General features: G+C 39.6%; 1 long non-coding RNA gene across 1 annotated transcript in view; it reads right to left on the bottom strand.

Moving 5' to 3' along the window:
- Positions 1-19,458, bottom strand: part of LOC118247537 (uncharacterized) — a 116,977-nt gene extending 97,519 nt beyond the window's left edge. Inside the window, exon 1 of the long non-coding RNA XR_007707873.1 lies at positions 19,382-19,458. This is a non-coding gene — a long non-coding RNA (uncharacterized LOC118247537). The remainder of the gene's footprint in view (positions 1-19,381) is intronic.
- Positions 19,459-21,148: the final 1,690 nt, after the last annotated feature.

Below are 21,148 nucleotides of genomic sequence, written 5' to 3'. Positions count from 1 at the left end.
TAAAAACGGATCATTTTTATTGTGCTTAGCTTTACCCAAGGCTGAACCTTCAAACAGAAATTCCAGCATGTATGAGGGGAGGAAAATCTAATTGGGGAAAGAGAGAAGAATATAGCTTGTAAATGCAGAATTATTTCATCAAAGTTAAATAGATTGTCTTTTTTCATAGCAGGAATTACAAGTGACAGATGGTCTTGCTGCGGAACCAAAGGTGTAGAAGTCCTGAGATTCAATCTGTATTTCTGGCTCTGAAACAGATTTCCTGTACAAGATAGGATAAAAATCAGCATTTCAGTAATGGCTAGCTTTTTTGACTTAATCTGAAACACCTAAGACCTGATCTTCACAAAAGTGAACAGGGAGCCCTTGTTTACTTGCTGTGGGAGAGGTAAATGTAAAGACACTCAAAAGACAGCTTCTTTCTCTCAGATTGGATAACAAAGGCTGAAAATTTAAAAATTAAATAAGTGGTGCCGAATCTTCAAAATTCAGACCAGCTGCCTTTCCAGGCTATAGTTTTTCTATCTATGAAACAGATTCATTTTTCCATTTATCACATTCCAATATTCCTGTATGTACACAGGTCGACAAGACCTCAGACAAGAGAAACAGAACAGAATTAACACCAATAACACTACCTACAGCTAAGATTACCTTTTACATTTTCCATTACACAAGTCTGCCTTCGTTTAAGACTCACCAACTTTGTTCATATGCACTGAAATTGCCTATTATGGTGCTGAATTACATTAAGCTGAATTTGAATTTTATTTCTGTATGCAGATATATTTTTAGTTACCTTATACAGTTCACTCATTTCTGAAAATGGTAAATTGACTTTTTCTCTAACCTCGACATTAAAATAAATGCCATCACAATACTAAAACTCTCCAGTAACCCTGTACTTTTGACCAGAGATTATAAATTCAGCAAAGATGAGGGTGAAGCCAGGGCAAGCATTTACAACTCATGTGAAAAATCTGCTCAGGTTCTGCTGTACAGGTCTCCTGAGGTCCCAAGCCTGGGGGACCTACTCGATATGCTCCCATGTGAACAGAGCACACTGCACCTTACAGCCGTTGGGGCTGAGCAGGACTTCCCTGCTCTTGACATATTGCAGCAAGTCAAGGATGCTGCTGCTAAAATTGCCTCAATACCTTCTGTCTGCCCCTGTTCTGGTGCTTCACCAAGGTGGAAGAGGAGGAGAAGTGCAGCTGCCATGGAAAAGGAGATAGAAAGTGGCTTAGTGACAAGAGGGGAGCAAGGGGCTGAGGTGGAGCAGGCCAAACTGCAGGGTGGAGAAATGAAGACATTCAGTGAGGATGAAAAGGTTACGGGGGAGACAGCAAGTGGCACAAGAAGAGGTGCAAAATGGATCAGCTTAGGAAAGATGGGACTAGAAAGAACATCAAAACAGATAGAAAACTGGTATTTCTCCACCATCATCAGACTGTGGAGAACAACAACTAAACATGGGCTTCTCCTTCAAGTTCCCATGTCTGAGCATACTGTTACCCTAATCGGTACAGATCTCTGATTTACATCTACATTTTAATCCTGTTAATGGAACATGAAATAATACATTTAGTTCCAGATGATGGATGCTATCATTTTGCTGTATTAAAAAAACTTATTTTAGAAACAAAATAATTAGAATATTATTTTTAAAAAATGTGGTTGTGAAATCCAGTGTTACAGTCTATTATTCTAGGAGTAAAAGTTCTTGTGCAGGCTTGATCTGCCATCCTATAACATGTATTTTGACACTGTCTTCATCCTTGATTTATCTGAAAGTTACATGATCTCACATTATCGTTTATATTGTCTGAAAAAAATATATTTTTTAATTCATATGCTTTTCTGCATATTCTAGTGTGAAGAGCTTGCACAAATTCTGTCCTATAACATTCTGAGGAGGTATTGGTGAAAATGAACATTTAGACACCTCTCAAAAATATTCCACGCTCCTTTGTATTATGCAGAATACCAAAGCAAAAATAAAAATGAAGAACAAAATCAAATCTGCAGATAAATAAAAATTACTTTTCTTTCTATCAGTGCCATTATTTTGAAACAATATGCTTTGCAAGGCTAGTCAAAAAGTAAAAGATAAATAACTGGAAAATGAAAGAGTCTGCTATACTTTAACGTTAGACTGTGAACAGAGAGAAGCTAAGTATTTGCTGCCCTCAAGTGGTATCCAATTTTCTTCTTACTACAGGTATCCACAATGCTTCATTCCTATAGCTCAAGTTCAGGGCTTTTTTGAAAGAAAATGGGAAGCTCAGAACAAACAGACGTCAATTATCATTAAAAAATAAAATAAAATATGCATTTAAAAAATATTTATTTCTCTTTAAATACTCAGGAGATCTTTGATAACCCTGATCTTGGATATGCTTCAGTTCTGCTCTACTGCATTGTAGAACAGGATGCTGGCATACACAACCACGCAAAATGTAGGCTCCAAAAAAATCTGAATATTGCTGATTACCCTTTTGTGGCTTTGAGTTTTGGGCTATGCAAAACAAAGCAAGAAATATGGTCTAAGAAAAAATGTTCTTGCTCAAGAAGCCATTTCTAAATTGCAATGGGGAAAGTTTAAGTTTGTCATGTGTTTACAGAAGAACATGTTGAGTTACTGATAATGGGCTAAAAACATTATGGAAAATTCAATTCCTGTCATGCTTCAAAGGTGGGGTATAACTCCAGTCGCAGCTTAAAAATAGCTGGATCATATTCTAACTCATCTGAAATGAGTAGTAAGAATTGGATTTTCAGACTGCATTGCATGAGAAAATACTCTTTTTCCAAATATACCCCAGAAAACTTCTCTGAAAATACCAATACCTTACTACAATGTTAGCCTGTTTTTCCAAACTAGCACCAATTCTTACTGCCTGGATAGTGATTAAGAGATCCTTTTATTGGAGCATATTTTATCTACCCTCTGCATCCAGGAGTATTCATGAACTGCAGAACTACTCTATTGCATCAGACTAGTAATGTGTGTCATCGGTGCATTCAGAGGCCATGAATGCCAGGTCCCATGGTGGTATGTCACACAGATAGTAAGTAAACAGATGGTGCCTCAAGGATAATACATGGTCTCGGTTACAAGAAGATGCAGCAATCAGACAAAAAACAAATTTGGGGAATAGGAATAGGACAAAAAGAGTAAGGGGAGCAAGTTCTGCACTGTTCCCTATGTCTTTATGTAATAAAAAAAACATCTGCATATTAACATGAAATAACAGCTCTGGAAGCATTTGTATTTTCCTCCCTCTCCCATTTTATCCTAACGTCCCTGTCCCTCTCTGACATATGTTGCAATCCTATTGTGAAACCAGTCATTTTCTGAAATGTCTGAAAATAGCAGGTGGGCATGATATGAAATGACTAAACCCCTACCATTTGGGAAAGTCTCCAAAGGAGATGTAAATTACACATTTTAAAAAAAATGGAAAAAGGAAAAGGAAAAAGGACAGTAAACAATGCAGTCTTTTCTTTTACTTCTAAGACCATACATACCCTGAACTAGGATAATCGCATCCTTCTGGACCCTCACCTGGACAACCCCTGCTCCTGCCTCCCCCTGCTGTTGGGAACCTGGCCCAGGCCCAGGCAATGCCAGGGACGTGTCTCTGCTGCCTGGGGGAACCAGCAGAGCCCGACAGAACCAGCATATTACTCAGAGCAAAACATAACATTTGTGTGCAAATCGTGCTGCAGGTGCTTCAAGCTGAGAGGCTCAGCCTCAGCTGCCCCCTCAAAGCCCAGCTTTAACCCTGGCATTTGGCTTGCCTGCTTTTATGTAGAACACCCTTTTCTTTCCATTTGTGAAACCATGCCATCTTTTGCGTTTATTTCTGAAACCATGGAAGAATACACATCAGGTCCCAGAGCACATGTTGTCACAGCCAAGTTAGAATTGCAGCAATTACACTTCAAGTTTGCTTGGTAATATTGGCAGACACTTCTCCTCAAGCCACTACACCTATATTCAAGCCAACCCTCAGGTGAGTGTTCCCACTCTTTGTGAGTGTGAGCACAGTGAGTAACAGCAACACATGCTCATTTCTACAAACACCTTCTTCAGTAAGAAACTGTTGAGGACACAAGGGAAACCTATTCCTAGGCTACTTCCCATAAAATATTTCCTTCTGAGCAGCTGTGTTTTACTCGGTGGTCTGCCTGTGAAATCCAGACTGGGCAGGACATCAGCAGCATGTCAAGGACTCTTACAAAGGGGTAGTAACAAAGCCTAAGGTTCAACGTAAGCCAGGCAGAAAAGCTACAGAGATCTCATACCTCCCAGAACCCTGCCTACATCCAGCCCCACTTGCAGAGGAGCCATTGCAGAGCTCAGGTTGGCCACCCTGGGGACTTTGCAGCACTGTGAGTCATCAAAGCATGCTTAGATCCAGACCATTTTTGTCAGTGTTGACCGTGCTGCAGATGTTTGGTAAAGTGATCTTGTAGGACCTTGTCCTGTCACCACTTGTTGCCACAAAAGTGCTTTCCTCGTGCTTGGCAAGCAAGGGACACAAGCAGTCGATCAGGCAGAAATGATTAAGATAAAGGAGCACGACAATGAGAAATGTATCTAAAGTTCCTAGGTGGGAAAGCAGCAAAACAGAGTCCATCTCAAGCCGCAACCACCTTTAGAAGAAAACAAGGACCAGAGTGCTTTCTTTACAACATTTGCTTCTGCTCAGCAATGAAGTTGGTGGGAGTGCCATTTCCCAAAGGTTATGCTCATCTGAGCAGCAGTGTAGCACAGCACGGCTGCAACAGAAAAGCCCATCATTTTAGGCAATGGAAAAGCTTTGAGGCATTTCATGAAACCATCAAGTGGGAGAGACAAAGAGTTTAACAGAATGCCTAGAATTAGTCATTTTGTGAAAACATCCAAACATTTATTCTAGATAAAATATCAATATCTAATCATACTGATAAATAGTTTCTCTCTTAACTCCAATACATTATGTTCCCATGACAGATTTTAAGATTATATAACTTGTCAAGTAACGTTGTCTTTACTGCCATCACACCACACCTGGTTTTCTGTCACTAGCAGACGCCATGCAAGTATCAAAAGACATGCATGAGGAACAGCACCCAAACTAAAATGCCATCAGTGGAAAGATCAGCATAATTAAATCTCCTGAGTTAGAAAAAAAAAAAAGGCAGTCTATCTCCAGAGATGCTTGCTTTCTAGTAAGGACTCAGGATTTTCAGTGTATAAGGACAGTGCTCATATTGATGCCAAACCCCACCAAAAATGTTGGATGGAAGAGGCCAAGAAACCAGTGTGTGCCAGTGTGTGTGTACCCAAGTGGAGAGCTTGCAGTGCTTGCAGGATCTCTGTAAACAATTTCCCTGGTAAGGAGCAGATGTAGTTTCAGAAACTATGGCTTTTATTATTCCCTAATAAATGTATTCGAAACAGTGCCAATGGTCAGCCTGGCAGAACACACACCAGGACAGAGGTTATAATTAAACTGGCAAACAAAGCAGCACTTACATTTCTGAGACCACAAATCTGCACAAGCACTGAAGCAAGAGTAACAACAATAAGTCCATAAACAAGCCTATTGATAGGGAGCAGGGCAGAGAAAAACAAAGGTGGAGCTTTTTTGCTCTCTTGTTGGTAAGAAAGGACATAAAAGTAGAAGTTAACATAAAGTCAGCGTGGACTGCCATGACTCCTGTGAAAGAATAGGGCAGCAAAGAGGCCCCGAACTAGAAGTTAAGCAGTAAAATATGAGCTGCATACTCATATTATTGACCCAAGAACTCACCAAAACGTTAAGTTGAAGGTGTTAAAGGTTCCTTCATTAAAGAAAGGCACATTTGTGGCTCACCTACTGCCTTCAAGGGGAAAGGTTCTAGTTTGTGAACCAGGCAGCTGAGATCTAGCCCAAGGAAAAGGCACGGAGACACCTGTTCACCTGGAGCTGAACTGTTGCAGGAAAAGCTCATGCTATGAACAGACGCTCGCTCAGAACAAGGTAAAGAACTACAGCACAGAATACACATAGCAATACAAAAAGCTATGTGAAGAATATCCCACCTATGTGCAACAGGGACAAGGAGTGTAAATGACCTCTTTTGGTGCTGCTGAAAGTAATAGAAAGGCACAGGCAGGCATAAAGACAGGGGAGAATCATCCTGGCCCAACTAAAAGGTATTGGAAGGCTCTCTTACTCAGTGCTACTGCGAAAGGCTGTGGTCCTTTCTCTGGGGCGGCTAGGGAAACACCCCTGGGACTGCAATGCCAGGATTTTCTCCCATAGCAGCAGCCGCAGACCCAAGGGCAAGCAATGGCCAGGGCCAAGCACCACCTGAGTCCTAGACGCAAAAACCTCCGTACAGCAAAGGAGCTCCAGCCTCAGGACACTGCTCAAAAATGGGAAACCCAGGTCCAACTGTGGCAGGCAGCCACAAAGTTAGCAGTGAGGGTAACTGGGAAGCAGAGACCACCAAGCTTGTGCTCAGTGCCAGGAGAAGAACTATAAAAAGCAGACTGGAGCACTGAAGAAGGCAGAAAGGTGATTTGAGGAGTACAGATCTATTTTATTCCTTACCTTCAGTTAAATATTTAATCTTAGTGTTTAATAGTTTAATTATGGAAAACAACATAGCTTCTGGATAAGACACCATATGAGGAATATGGTTCAATTACTTCTCACTTCTACTGTCTTGAGACATGACTTTAACAAACTCTTTTCCTCTCCATGCTGTTATTTCATATGCTAAATTTGGCTGTGCTTGTGCACTTAGATAAGAGAGACTTCCAGTCAAGCTTTCCCTTGCTTTGAGTTTTTACAGTGGCTAGCACAATGGGGCTTTCGCCCTAACTTATACTTCCAAGTGCTACTGAACTGAAAAAATGGTTTCTTACACATTTTAAAATGCCCGATTGCATCCCTTACTGCAGATGGAGCCTTACACTAATGTAAAACAAGAATATCATTTTACCAGGGAAAGATTATTTGTAAAACAGACAGAGTCAGTTAACTGATGTGACAGAACACTGCAATACAAGGTCTGTTGTGATTACATACATTAAAAAGGTTATTACGGATTTAATAAACCAGAAGCAGATGTTATATTCTGCTTCAACCACCACGAGGCTAATGAGCCCAGACAATGCAAAATGTGTTTGATTACAGGTTAGTTTGTTATTAGTACTTAATTGTTTTCAAAACTGTTAACTTGCTCATGGCAATAATACAGCCTGTGTGTTGTAGACAGTACATGAAGATTTCCACTTACATAAAGTTAGCCCCAAATTCTGTTTTGACTGCATAATGCAAACTGCTGATAATGACTGACCTGTAAGGAAGGCAGGTAAAGCCACATTCCAACTGAGTCTAGCAAACTCCTGGAGGTGCTGGGAAGCCCTGATTGAAATATGTATAAAGCCAGCAGTATATGGAGCAAGATAACTGACAGCATGTCTCTGCCAGGCAGTGCAGGACTGTGCATAGGTCCTCAGCCTGGCAGCCTGTGCACAGGGCACAGGACAGGCACCAGCATATCCACGTCATCGTGGTACTGGACCTTAACTCTTTAGTCTTTCTGAGAGTCCCAGGGCAGTGCCAGGCTGATGCTGTCTTCAGGGTAGTCTGCTGTTTGTGCTATAGACCTGTTTGCATAGTGTATGGAAATGCACTCACCCCCTGAACCTGCTCTAGCTGTGCCCATGGCTGCTCTCATTTCAGGCTGCAGTGGTGACCAACTTGAGCACTTACATTCTCCTGAGTTCCCATGGCTTGCTGCATGAGTGAGAACCCTAATTGCTTTTTGAAACAGGGACCTAATCACTATAAAGCAAATTGCTTTTAAAACCTAAGTCTACATTTATGAATCTTGCCCCACATTTAAAAAATAAAAAATCTTGACAGTGCTAATTATTATTTTTCCACATAATTATGGGAGAGAGGGTGCCAAGTATGAAAGATAAGGGAACACAGCAGGGCTGAAGATCTGCGCGTTCCACCAGAAGGCAGATCGGATGGTACTTCTTCTACCATCCCACTCATTTCATCTTGGTGGAGACCTCCTACATAAAGGTGTAGAGTAACGTTTCAAAATACCACCATGGGAGACAGCAAGATGTGTGAAGAAAAAAATAGGCAAAAAATGGTAACTGGAAACCAGATGAAAATATATATATATAAACACAGTACATCTGTGTCCACTGTTCCTATTCCTCTTACCTATCTGTTACACTCGGTAAACTGATTTATAGTTGGATCTGTTCATCATTAAAGAAAAATTACTACATTCTTAGTTTTCAAGAGTTGCAGTCTCCATAGATTAGACCACTGTAAGGCATCTCATCATCTTTTCCCATTTTGGAGTTCATTTATTTGTGATGAATGGCAATTGACACATGATAACAAATGTATTCTTTCACACCTTGCACAGATCACAGGGCAAGTGAAGGTAACAGGGATTATGAACTGCAGCAGATCAGTGGGATTTCTTGATATGGCAGAAAGGGTATTTCCAGATATGGCCTAATAACCAGAAATAAAAAGGTGATTCCTGGCATTGTGGATACCACTTCAAATCACTGTTGCTTTTTTTTTTTTTTTTTTTTTTTTAAATAAAGCACACAAAACTCAAGAGACCTCAAGGTCTGCCAAGGATTGATTCGCTCTGCAACTGCAGCCAAGTTCCTTCCCTTCCAGGTGCTTCTGTTTTTTTACCCACTTCATTCTATGGGGCAGGGAATATTTTCTTGCCTGTTATCACAGAAACTGGAGCAAGGGCAATCTTATCTTGAGTACTATCCCTTGCTGATATTTTAATAATGGTATCTGAAGATTCATTTAAAGCAGATGGCCTCAAAATCTTTGACTTCAAATAAGCAAGGAAGTTAAATGCTGGTTCTGGTTAAGAGTACTTTGACTAAATGCAGGACTCCTAATTTGAAGACAGCTAACTGAACCAATTTAACCACTGGTATCCCCTCAGATGAGAAATATAAGCTGCTTCCATAAACTAGTTGCAGCATTTCCTTCCAGGCAAAGAAGCCAGCTCTGCTGCCCACAGTGACTCCCTATCCATTTGCACAAAGGACAGCTGACCCACAGATGCTGCCGAGTCCAGGGAATGGGGAAGGAGCTAAGTGGCAGTGAAGCAGTGGCTCAGAAGAAAAGCTAAAAGAGGGAAACAGGGACTAACATTTCAAGCAAGAATGTAAAAACCATTAAAACAATAAAATGGTGTAAAAGGCAACATCCAAAGACATCTATCAGAAGATGAGCAGAGAGAAGTTCTTTTCATATTAAGCAAATGAAGGCTAACTACTTCGAGGTAGACATAATAATTCAATGCAACCGACATTTAGTTATTATATACAGTTGACAAGCTCACTTACTTTGTCACCAATTCAAAAGCGGTGGTATTTTCAAAACTTTGTAGTTATGAATATAACATATTTTGCTTTTAGAGTACAGTCATAGGGTTTACTTTATTTGTGCCTCACAAAATAATTACTTGAAATATATATGGTTACTCATTAAAAATGCTGGTTGATCAATGCCCACATATGCAATAAAGACAAAAATAAATGAGTTATTACAGAGCAGTTGTCTATTTAGAATTAGGCTTCCCAATCTAGACTTATCTCCCCATTTTCAATAGAATTCCTTGTACAGATCCCACTAGTTGCTCATCGTAGTTCCAAACCAATTTATGTATCCATTCCACTTAATCGGTTTACATGTTTATTTATTTCAATGTTATTTTTTTCCACTTCTGACACATTTTTGAATTATTATCATTTTTTCAAGTGATGTGAATAGTACCATTCATTCCACTGACCTTTACAGAATTAAGAGGAATCTCACTTTTACAAAGCTCCGTCTGATGTCCAAAACATCTGTACCACAGTTCCTACACATAAACATGACTGAGAAGTTTAAATGGTCTAGTTAATTTGCTGATTCTATCAGAATTGTTCAGACCTACTTAGGGTACCCACATTAAAACCAACTGATTCATACACTGACAGTGAAAAACAGAGGAATTCCTAATTATTAGCTAAGTGCTGCAAAGTGTTAGTGGTAATGTAAAAAGATTATAGATGGTTTCTAAAGGAATTGTAGCTTGTCAGGTCAGGCTTTTTTTGTGTTAAAATGTTGTAACAAACCACAGCCAATAACCAGGTTTTATTAGCTACTTCTGTTTTTCAACTGCTGTAGGTTTTAGTTCTCAGCATCCTTCCTTGCCGCACAGATTGAGACTGATTAGTTTGGATGTTTCTGTCTGAACAGCAATTTACTTTCAGCTGCAGTTTTGAAATAGGCGCCATATTCTTTCTGTATTGCAAACATCTTTGTTTGCTTTTTTCTGAATTCCTTCCCTGTCTCTTCAGTGGTTTTGAAATGACCAAATTTCTTTCAAGTGGATACAAGAGTTTCTATCACATCTAATGGGATTACATCTAGAAACAGACAAATTGCTTCTATACACGGGTATGGAGACTTTCACTATCTCTGAGAATATAAAATACTCTTCAATTCCTGTAGCACTTCTCACAGACATCAGAATAAGAACACATGTACTTTCCTGCAATATTGAAAATGATGGATAAACAGAGATTTGACTTTGTGCTCTCCAGAGCTGGTGAGGGGTAGTTACAGCTAACCAGCCTTTCTTGATATCACACCAGCTGGTCTCTGGAGGATCAGATAACCCTTCAGAGAATTAATTTTCTTTCCTCAATGCCTTAAGCAAAGTTTCTAGGAGAAAGAAAGAGGTAGACTGTAGTCTTACGTGACTTGATTTTAGTCAATTCTTACATCCATATCTCAAGCAACCATGCTAGCTGGAGCTTTGGCTAAAATGGCTCACAAAAACCTTGTCAACAATCAAACAGAGATTATTGGAAAGTGCAAAACGTAACAGTGAAGCCGTGTGGTGGACGTTGCACAGGGTCTCAGAGCAGATGCTCTAATAGTTCAAATATTCATGAGAAGATGGTGTTTATGTCCTCATGGCCTTTTGAAGAAAGGCACCAGCTTCCTTGGCATGCCCTTAGTCAGCTCCCACCCACAGGTGGCATGTTTATAGGCTGGTGCTGTGCTTGAGTTAATAGTAATAAGCCCAGAGAGTTAGCAGCAGACACCCAGGCAGTCCTGGTCCTGGCCCTGGTTTTCACATCCATGAAATCAAATCTATCAGCAGAAAAATCTCACTAACATGAAATCCCACAAGAACGATTATGAAGACGGCTGGGGTAAGACATCTGTCACAATATTTACATTACAAGTGGAAGAAAAAAACCTTTTCTGACGTTTTAAAATCGTAACAGCCTAATTTGATAATAGACAGCAATTTATAATAAACATGCTGATGGAAGTTTGAAAACAGGATATTCTTAGAAAGAATCAGGCTGCATCCAACATTGCAATTTCAGTAGAAATAAAATGATATTTAACAAATCTAAAGTAAACCAATTCAGTTTACCACTGAAGCCACATAGAGCGAGTTTCAGCAGGGATCAAATTCGTAACTTCTTGGGGAAAAAAAAACAAAGGCTTTGACAAATGTATAAACAGAACTCTAGCTTTTCCAGCACAGTCAGTTCTGGTTTAGTTTGTGTTAAATGCATAGTTATATTTACAAAATAATGCCACTGTTGAATACAAATACATTAAAAAGAAGGGTGGAGGGAAGTCTTTGAAATAAAATACTCCAAATGAAATTGCTTTTGGCAGGAGATACACAGAAAGTTTAAAAGTATAGTATATACCACACAAATCGCATTTAATAAATTCCCCAAGTCTGGTATGCAGGTTTCAGTTAGTTCAGAACGTCAGCTGAGAAGGACTCTGTTTGCTTCCTCCCACTTAGCCTTGATGAAAAAATATCAAGAGAAACCATTTTCCTACAGGAAAATTATTATATGGGGTGTATCTCTGCCAAGACTGACTGTTCTCTACTGGAAGAGAGTTACCACAGAATCAACTTCTTCTGTTTGGGCTCATCAGGAAAGCATGCAGAAATCATAATAAGCAAAAACCAAATAATCCATGTAAAATTATCATACTAGAGGACTTTCTCATATATGGATCTGATTTGCTTGAGATTTGAGGAGTTTCAGGTCTTTTTTCTCTTAAAATAACTTCTCAGACAGGAAATACGAGGATCTATAAAAATTAACACTGTTGAATATGTATCTGTTACATGCATTTTGAAATCCATTATAGAGGAATACAGATTAAAAAAAAAAAAAAAGTTTTCCAAGTAAGTAACAAATATCTATCATTTACCCGTGATTTTTTATTTCTGTTTCGGGAAGCGTCTGTCTGAGACACACCAGTCCCTTCCCTCCCCTGCTTCTCTACTTTCCAGAAGAAATTTCCACTATGTTTTGCCATCATTAATGTTACTCCCAAGTATCTAAAAGATCAAATGGTCTCATGCCCCTTGATACATATTTTCTTCTTTCATCCCACCCAGAATAAACAAATCCTTTGTCTGCTCTATAATATTCATTTTGGCTGCAGTTCTTACTTCAAATCTCCCCTTTAAGCACAGACACACTTTTCCGACGTTTCAGATCTTAAAATCCTTCACTTAACAAAGAGCTGAGAACAGTAGAAAGGAAAGAATAAAGGATGGCTTGTTCCACTATGGAAATCCCTAGTACTCCCTTTTAAGAGGGTCTCCTGCCTCAGATATTTACCAATTCCAGATGTTTCCGTGCGAGGATTAATCCCCCACAATGAACTTAATTGTTCTATAGTGTCCTGCAGGATATGGAGAGGGGGAAAAAGAAGGTATTTTCCTTTTGACCCTTAGCTGAAAAACAATTTGTACCCTGAATTTCGGAGCAGACAGCCTCTGAAGTGTTCCTGCAGTACAAACACATGAACTATTCTCAGCCTTCAGACTGTCTCATTTCATTCAAGACATCAAATTGTTTTCATTCAATAATATAGCAGCATTGAGTTCCTAACATGCCCACTCATGTTGGTTTCTCTCCCAAATTTTCTTGCATATCAACACTTTTGGGAGTTTTTCAAATTTCAGTCATCTATAATTTACTTTGGAGAACCATAAGAGCGCAGTGAGAAAAACAAAGCAGTTTACGAACAACATAAATTCAACTGGTAAATCTAGGTGGCATGCATTCAGCAGTGTTTCAGCAGGTAGACTCTAGAAGTCTTACTTCATTTGTTTCAAGAACGTGCTGTGAACATATTGAATGGAGCATATATCTGGAGCCAGAAACACACTGTGGGGATGACTTAAGTAGCTCTGCTATTCGTAAAAAAGAAAAAAAAAATCAATGGTGAAATTTAAAACACTAAAGGAAAGTAGTAGCATGCTTTAGTGCTGGTATTTTTTTCTTGCAACTTACAAACAGCACAATATGCTGAGATGCTTTATAAGTGCTTAGCACTAGATAATGAACTGAGGTAGCAAAGCTACCTTCAATATTAATAAAAACAAAACAAAACAAACAAACAAAAATACATTATTCCTCTACCTGCAATCTGTAGAACTTCTCAGCTGCATACGTACTTTTTCTGTGCTTCTCCAGTGTACGACTACCCTGTGTCACCTCCCATGGGAGCCACGCGACCCACTGCCATCACCCACTCTCCAGAGGAATTCCCCCACCCCCATGGTTTCAAGCTGCCCATTTGCCAAACTTGTTGCAAGATCTGCCAGATTCTGAAGACCAAAAGACAAGGCTGCCACAGAAAATAGGGGTTAAGAGCAGCCTGTGTCTTCCACAGTATGGATTTTTCCTTTTAAAATTAAACTACTTTCTACTTCTCAAATAAATAACCTGCGAGAAGCATAAATTAGGTTAGGAACATGTCTTCTCTTACTGCATATATGCTTCTGGGAAAGCAGCTGCCCCAGCAAAACACTTTTTAGGTAGTTTAATTTTTTTCCTTCTCCCTCATCTGGCCTCCATTATTTCCAAGAATTTGTTTCATTGAATGCTGATCAGTAAGAGCTATTTACTTTATTTTCTCATTAATTAAGTGCAGAAGTATAATCACTTAGAAACACTAAAACACATTGTACTTGAGTTATGTTCTCTTCGATAAAAGGCCAACAGAAATAAAGAGATCAACAGGCAGGCTTGAAAAATAATTAGTGATTTGGGGTTCCTAAATGGAAAAAAACCTTAAGAAGTCTGCTGTCATCATCTTTTCCCTGTAAATCAGGTTCTTAGAAAATGCTTCCAATTACAAACATGCATCCAAATAGAAACCCTTCTCTATTCCAGATTTATAACTAAATACGTATAGCTGCATCTACATTACTTTACCTTGCACAGATAAAAATGGCTATTAGGAAAAAAAATAATTAAATAATGAATGTAACATCACAGTATTGATGACATTTTTAATCTTATATTTAGAAATAGCAGAGTAGAAAATTGTCATTCCATTGTCAGCAAGAAGCTCTTCAGAAGCCAGATGAAATGTGAAACTTAAGTGTCTCACCTGAGGGGCACTCCCCTCACCCCCCATGCATATTTCTACAGCAATCAGTACTGCAGAAGAGATAAATGTATAAGATACAGATTCTCAATATTGTTTAACTACAAGCTGTCAGCCTGTAACTTCTTCAGTGTGTCTCCATTCTGCCACTATGTACTGGGGTCCCAGTTCTCACCTCACTTACACTGGGGAACGTCATTAAAGTGAGAGGAATTGCCCCAGCACAAAACAGACAGGAGAACAGCAGCCACCCCTGGCATCTACAACCACCTCCCTAAGGCTGGTGACGGAGAGAGGCTTCCCCAAAAGAGAGAATGGACTACAAAGCAAGATAGTCTGGGGACCCTTATGTTTCATACTCTTCAAGAAAACTTGAGCATTTACCTTTTATTTGTATAAAAGTAAGCTAAAACACACAGTTGTGACACTAACGCTCTGTCATTTATATCACATGAAGTCATAAGAGCTGCCAACACTGCGCCATACTTTTATGGATGTAAAAATTGTCTTTTACAGAGACATCTCACCTTTTCACTGTCACACATCTCTTCTTCCTTTTCTTTTTCTTTTATACATACTAATATGAATAATTTATTTCCCATGTGTATAAATCATAGCCTTTATTTAACTGTCTGGTTGACCCCAACAGTAAGAGCCTAGTTCAAAGAAGTACAAACTTCTGTGCCTCATTTTCCTATTCAAGACCTCAGTGTAATGCCTTCTAAATGACAACAGATAAGTTCCAAAATACCTACTTTTAACACTCACCCTCATCTCAAATTAAACACAAACACCCTCATCCCCACCCCGCATATGTTTATTTTTTCCTCACACTAGGCAAAACCATTCAGCCTGTGAGTTATCAAACAAACACAGCTCCTTGATTAGGGAAGAAAAGATAAAAAGCTTTATTGAGCTCTCACTGATTCTAAAATTTCAGTTCTAAAAGCACCCTCACCATCCCTTTTTATAAGTCTTTCATCATCTTCTGATCAGCTGGTGGACAAAAATGGAAATCACTTAGTCACTCGCATACCCATATTCATCTTCATTTTCTCACTGAAGCAGGACAATCTTTATAGGGAGTCCAGCAGATGTCCCACTTGAAGACCCCCATATTGGGGAAGTGGACTTTAAAGAGAGTTTCATTTTTGTTATTGCATATAAATAATCCCTCTATTCCCTAAACTACCCAGATTTATGGATTACATTCAAAAGGTCTTATCCAGTAGCACTGTAATTTGCAGCAAAATAGAAGATATTTGGGTAACTTCAAACAAATACATTCTCTAGCAAACAAGGTGAATTTCAACCCTCTTTTTAGTTACACACATTAGAGAGCATTTTCCCAATTGTGTATAACTCCCCAGTGTCAGAAGAACTGAGCCAGAACAAGCCAAGGATTGCCATCACTACTGCCAAGGGAGATATGCTCTGAGTCCTAAAGAAGGTGGGGGCTGAGGGGTTGTATGGGAATGATGATCATTAAGGTTTTAAATCAGAAGGTGTGGTAAGGTGATTTACTTTACTTGGTTGGAGCCTTTTGGCTGTTTGCATTCATAGTGACATCCATCCAATTAGAAAAGGTCTTGCCCTCATACATTTACCCTTAGATAAAACATAGTTACTAGCTCCATTTTGTACCACTGCAAAAGGCCCACTCCTGTGATTCCCTGAAACACATTTCTCTGGAGTCACTCTGCACTAAATTAGGCATGGGCTTCTTGGTGAAAGAGAGGGATGTGGGAGTAAGAGCAACACACCGTGAAAAACCCTGGTATCTTTTTATATAAAAAAAATATTATCACAAATGGTAGCACCTATGCAGTATGCAACAAGATACGTCTTATATAAACAAAACAACCTAAGATTATTAGTTAATACTTAAATTCCTTCTTTCACGAATTCCTTAAACTAAATAAATTGTGACATTGTTTCTTAAATTTGAACAAGCTAAAAATCACCTTGCAATTGCTCTGAACTCACAAGGATCATGAAAAGCCAATAGCTATGACGTAGGAAATCTTTATGGATGCTGTAGATAGTTTGGAGCTTCACATCTACTTTTGCTTGGTTTGACACACTACTACTCCTGAAGCACTCCCCTGGTTTCTGAATTGATTAAATCTTTGTGACTGATGGCAAAGGGGTTAGGAAGGCAACACAGACATTAGTTAGACTGAGTAAAATTCACCAAAGGAAGATTTTGTGACACATCAAATACTGCCAACACTGAATGTGCACTAAACTGTGGTGTCACGTGAAATTTTTTAAGTGGTACCTCTCAAAATTATACCCAGAATAGCCCAATTTCCAGCTGAACAAAGAAGCTGGGTGTCATAAAAAACCATTACAGTTACAGTAAAAGTACAAGAAAAATATATTACTTAGAAGAGCAAACGCCTCTGCCTACACTACCTCCTCAAACCTGCACAAATTACTGTGTAAGAGCATATGAAGGGCAGATTCTGGGGAAGGACAGCACCGTAGAGTAAGAATTTGTAGTATTTGTTTGCAGATTTATTCACTAACAGCTCAGCTGCAAATGCCAGGGCACAGCCAGACTCTCTGTCATGACACCGCTACGGAGGTTTAAAAAGCCACTCTTCCTCAGCCTGAATTTACCATGCCTCCGGTGAAAGGCAGCAGCTGACTGTGTGACAGTTCCGACTTCACTACGATTGCTCAAATTGGTTCTCTTAATCTAGTGAAAATCAAGATGCTATCCACACTGCAGCTAGCACATCTTGGTGGAGGGAGATGGCCACCAACAGCTGCAGGGTGGCTGCTTCTCAGTTTCTTTGGTCAGAAATACAAATTCTTCCAATCATAAAGTAGTTTTGATTAGCATTTAGCTGAGATGCATGAGATACAAGGAAAACCCTAGGAGCTTCTGTGTCACTCCACTCTTCTCAGAGGAGCTTGAATGTATTGGCCTACCCTCCGCTATACCAGGCGGATGGGTGCTGTTTCCAATGGCATTGCTTTCACTCCTACATTAAGCTACCATCTGAATTTAACAGCACATACAGCTAGCACTACTTTAGCTTTGTGTTTAACTTAACCCACAGGTTATTCGTTTTGTGGTTGGTTTTCTAGTAAGTCTCACATCCCTCTCCAGGAGGCAGTTAGTTTAAAGAACGGAAACCACCAACTGTGTACTCTGCCCAAGAGCAGGTATAACATGAGAAACCTTTGCATTCGGGGAGGGAGTGCCTGTGGCAAAACTCCTTGGGTAGAAGGAAAGAGCGGAGCTGGACACAATGTTCCAGCGTGCTCATGAAGAGACACTCTGAAGGAACAAGTTTCCAAGAAAACCACAGAAATACAGGACAGGCAGGGTCCCCAGGGTCATGCAGTCAAACTCAGCTGTGTTAACAGGCACCGTAGGAAAATATTCTTTTGAGAGGCCACAGATCTTCTGCTCCCTGTGCCACAACATATGTGTACTAAAATCATAGAAAGGCAGGGCTAGGGGGGACATCCACAGATCATCTAGTGTCCCCTGCCACCAAGGAGGGATCCCATGTGCTCAGACCACATACGGCAGAGGTTTGCCAAGCCCTCGTTCAGGACTCCAGTGAAGGAGATGCCATAGCAGGAGAAGACGAGAGGGACATAAATCATGTGGGATAGTTGTCTTCCTAGGCAAACACCCTCTTTTCAGCTGATAGGACTTTGACATGGGTGTCGTAGCCTCGATCTGCCACAAACACCCAACCAAAAATTCTGGGCTCCAGACAAGAACAATGGGATGAGCTCAGTTTTCAGAAGGCACAATGAGACTGTACCTTCAGGGATGTTCCAGTTCTGAACAATGGCATTTTTCTCAATGCAGCAGAATGAGAATTCTCTTATTAGTGCCCAGTGATTCCAGAACCCAACTCCTGTTTTCCAGCAGGAAACAAAGGTCTTCAGTGACTTGTATTCCACTGGCTCTCCTTCAGATTTTGAGTTGAAATTTCTCAAAATTTAGCTTTTATATCATGGGATATTCTATCATTTTCAATGGAGTTTGATTCTAACAGGGAGAGAAAAATATAATTTCCAAATTTTACTGTGGAATACAAACTTTGACACTTGTTTCTTTAAAAGAGATCTAGGAAGTTTCAAGTGTCATTTAGAAATACTGTATCTCTTAATTCATATGTAATATTCGTATGTTATTTGGTGATATGCCAGGAACTGAATATAACTCACATTAATTCATAAAACATTTCATTTCACATCCAGTTTTAAAAATCATTAATGACAGCAGTAATTCAATACAGGTTGAAGATTTTACCCTCCTTTCTACTTAAAATTTCTTTCTTTGTGCTTCATCCCACTTTTACTAACAGAATACATATAAAAGATAAAATCAAATTTCAAGCAAAGCATGCAATTTCTTTTTGCACCTTTTTTAACACTTTCTAAAGTGGAAAAATATTTTTAAAATTCTTTGTGAAATTTCTTGGAAAAGATATTGCATTGGCAAATTTCCACATAGAAAACTCATCACACTTTTCTGACAAGTTCTTTTTTTGGCTAATTTCATTGGGATTTTCATGAGCAGGGCTCCTAAAAGCCTCAGTGATTTAGATATGTAATTTGGTAACCTGTATATTTTGTTGTGGGATCTCCCGTGTATGTGTTTCTCCACTATGGACTCTTCTTTTTTAAATTAATCTGTTTGCCGTTTCCCAAATAAATAAACTGTAAGAGACATATTAGGTTTTAGGAAGTGATTGGTTTCATTAAAAATACACATGCAGAAAAGCAGGTGCTCCAGTAAGGCCCTTTTAAGACAGATTAATTTTTTTGTCTCTCCTTCACCTGGCCTTCATTATTTCCAGGCACCTGTTTCTGATTCTGATCAGTAAGAGTTATTTATGTTACTTTTTCCTTACCTTTAGCAGGGTCACCTTGAGGAACTGTCGCCTGAGAGTGACCCATGCTGGGCAGGGACAGTACGAAGCAGAGCAGGAGGAAAACATGAAGAAGCAAAAAATGACCAAAAGAAATGTCTATGTACATGTCACAAGCTCTCCAGCACTGCCCAGCACCCCACTGCAGGGACTTGAGTGGGCTGAGCGTAAACCATGGCCAAAATACAGGGAGTTGAGACTGAAAAGAAGGGACAATAGGTGCTTGGCTTCAGCTGAACCTGGGGAAAGGAGAGGAAAGGTGTTTGCTGAAGTGTTTGATTGTTTAGGTCCCCCTCCTTCTCAGCACCAGAATCCAGGTGATCAGAAGTTTGTGTTAACTGGCAATAAATTAGAGTAAGTAGAAATTCACCAAGTAAGGACTGTTTTGCCTGCAACAACTGCCTCAGTTATTTATGCTTCTCTGCCTGCATTTGAATTTCTAACAAAATAAAATCACCCTTGCAAGCACAATCACAAAATAAGTCATGATTTCACCAAGTAAACACCCACCACTCTGCTAACAGCACTAATGTGCATGTGTTAAAATGAAGATCCTAGAACTTTTTACAGAAATATCTTTCACATCTACCTCCTGTAAACACCAGCAGACATTTTATATAATGACAAGTCAAAATTCACAGGATTCTTATTCTTAGAACAAAAAGGTACTGAACATTTATATCACAGACGATTAAACAAAATAACGGATCTAAGCTTGCTATATATCCCCATGAAACTATTTTTAAGATTTAAAACATTTTTTTTCTATGAATAGAGTTCATTCTCCTATATCACCTCTTCCTGATTTGGCATTAACTCATGACCAAAGTACAATAACCAGCACCAGGAGTTCGGCATGTACCTAGTCTCACCGAAGGCACCTGCACCACTCAAGTCAGACCTTCCCAAATGCCATCATCTGCTTAAGGGGTCCTGATCCTCTAAAGTGCCTATTTGCCATGTCAGAAAATCAGGCAGCCACAAGCTGACAGATTGAACACTTTACAGGTTTTCACCTCAAATCCTTTCTCACAGAGGTCTGTCATGGGCAGCTATGTACAAACCCAACCAAACCTGCAAGTCTCCAAGGCTGACCACCTGCAACACTTCACCCTGGTCACCCTTGTAGCAGTGAGGCAGGCTTAAGGGAGAGAAAGACAGCAAGATCTCAATCTATAGCACAGCAAGAATTACATATTTTACAATAGCTACAAAGTAATGATCAAGGCAGTGTCCTAAGCAGGAAGTAAGCCTCATCCCCACCTCCATCTCAGATATTTTCCAAAGGCAGAACCTGTGCACAGAAATGCTCTAGCTCACATTTAAACACTGCAACTTTGCCGGTCTGCCTCTTGAACGATGTAGATATTAGGTATTATTTTGATTCTTAGAAGCACTATGGCAATAACACATTTCATCTGCTTTGTTTCTTGGGTCTAGCTTAAAAAGCTATATGTTTACTTTTTCATCATCCTTACAATAAGAAAGCCAGGGGATGTGCAGAAAAGGCTGCAGATCACCTCTGGGTGGAATGAGCCCCAGAGCCTCCTGCTCCTTCCAAAAATGGGCAGTAATGCTCCTGTAAGGTCATAGAGAGGAAAGGGATGGATAGATGGGAGGAAGAAAACCCAAACTCACAAGCAATAACATGTGCCTTTTTACACAATGTAATTTGTTAAGTCGCACAATTTCTGTGTCTGGATGAAAACAGGATTTCTCCATTGCCTCACATCTTAAAAAGGTTAAAAA

Source organism: Cygnus atratus, chromosome 1, assembly GCF_013377495.2.
Source record: "Cygnus atratus isolate AKBS03 ecotype Queensland, Australia chromosome 1, CAtr_DNAZoo_HiC_assembly, whole genome shotgun sequence".
In the NCBI taxonomy this organism is placed as follows: Eukaryota; Metazoa; Chordata; class Aves; order Anseriformes; family Anatidae; genus Cygnus; species Cygnus atratus.
The sequence above is the reverse complement of the archived record's forward strand: the minus strand, read 5'-3'. Positions and strand labels throughout refer to the sequence as shown.